A 2,149-nucleotide genomic window follows, 5' to 3' on the forward strand; every position below is an offset into this window, starting at 1 on the left:
TGGAAATGTTTTGGGTTAAAGATCTAGCTAGTTATTAATTATTTAACGAAAGAATACAGAAGTTAAAAATTGAAAACTCCTTGATAGAAAGAATATTACTTTGGTAACCACATTTTGTGTGTTATCACAGTGCATACAATAAGGGTAAGGGGTTTCCAAGTTAATATTATGGATAATGTATCATGCTGGTTCAATTGACAAGGAAGCAGTGAGAGCCAATCAAGTATGATCAGTGACCAAAACCTTCCCAAATGTGCTCACCTCATAGTTACTATTAGAGTATTAGTTTTGTATTCAAAGGTATCTTAGTAGTTAGTCTTTGAGGGTCACAGGTTCGAATCCCTGTCCCACCGAATGTGCTCACCCTTTCAGCTGTAGGGGTGTTATAATGTGATTGTCAATCACACTATTTGTTGGTAAAATAGTAGCCCAAAAATGGCAGTGGGTGATGATGACAAGCTGCCTTCTCTTTAGTCTTACACTGCTAAATTAGGAACGGCTAGCTTAGATAGCTCTCGTGTAGCTTTGTGCAAAATTGAGAACAAGTCAAGTTATGTGTTTTGCTTTTATCAGGTGATATTTCAATTTGACCAATATTTAGGTTTACAGTCCTGTTTCTGTGGAAATATGTAGTTTATTCCTCTTCACACTGGCTAAGCTTGCAAGGAGTTGATTCAGATTGTTATTTATACTTGAAAATTACTGTCATTCTTGGTTAACACAAGTAATATGTCATATTTGGCTTCCATCCAAAACAAAACATTCATTTGGCACTCTTGTCTAGTTTTATACCAAAGACATCGTAATACACTTGCACCTGGCAGTGATGTATTCCATAAGCATAGTACCAGTGATGGCCACTGTTGTTGGTGCTTAAAGGGAAAAATATATTTCTGAAATCAGTTAAATCAAAATGTGAATTCTTGGATAAAATGGACAGCAAACTTGCTTAGTATGTCCATAGAAGATGTGTTAGGAAATGGTTGGACAAACTATATTCAAATGGCAGTTTTTTTTCCCGTTGTGGTCGAGAATAGTTTCAAACAACTAAGTTTTTTTTTGTTGTTTTTTTTCAAGGATTTTAGGTTTGTCATCATACTTATGGTTTGAAGAAGTCTGTCTTTAAATGAAATAAAAATAGTCTAAACATTGTTAAATTTTACTTACTGTATGTTAGTGATCATAAACATTTTCTGTGAGTTAATCTGACCAACCCATCCCTTATTTCCTCAACAGATGGTAGCACATACCCACGTGTAAAGCTGGTTTATCCAATTGATACAAGCAACTCTTACATCAGTTTTCAATTACAGCTACATAATCTAATTCCAAGGTCTTGGGTTCAATTCCCTCTACTAAGCCTATTTTCCATCTTTTCTACCTTTAAACTGTTGACTGACATCATTCATCAACCTTATGTCTAGTAAAGCATTAAATTTCTTGTTTACATTGTTCTTGTCATTTCTAATTGTATGACAATGGGTTTAATATTTAATAAGGAAACATGGATTTAGGGAAGGAAATAAATTACTATTTTTTACCATATTACAAGGTATAGAGGAAGGGGTCTGGATAATCAGAATTCCCTCTGCTGTTTTCAGACGTTATTAATGGTATTATTCAGTATTGTACAAATAGGTACTGATCTGCAGGAATCGCACAACGAAGATAAAACTTTTTCATTACACTTGTGCTGCGAGAGTACTGCAGTCAGGTCTGTGTGTTCTGTGCAAATTGTATCCAACTGATAGTGGAGGACAGAAATTTTACAGAAGTTAATTTGGGATAGATCTCAATCACTGAAGCATTTTTTATAATAGGAAAATGACTTTTGGGGTTTAAATAATAGGATATATAAACAGTCATATGCTTGGAGATTGCTTATAGCTTAAAGGTAGCTTATGTTTTGTTTTTATGTAATAACTGTGTTTATACATATAAAAAGATGCACTGTATTTTGTTGAATTGCAGTGCTTGTAAGTATGAGTTCCTCGGATCATGTTTACCAATAAAATCGAAACATTCACTGTTTAGCAAGTAAGTTGTGCAACAACTAAAGTAGTGCGACTACCTGAAACTTTAACTTATTTAGACATATAAGCTTGCTGGCTGGTGACTTAATCTCATTTACTGATAACAAATAAAAATC

Source organism: Tachypleus tridentatus, chromosome 12 (assembly GCF_004210375.1).
Source record: "Tachypleus tridentatus isolate NWPU-2018 chromosome 12, ASM421037v1, whole genome shotgun sequence".
In the NCBI taxonomy this organism is placed as follows: domain Eukaryota; kingdom Metazoa; phylum Arthropoda; class Merostomata; order Xiphosura; family Limulidae; genus Tachypleus; species Tachypleus tridentatus.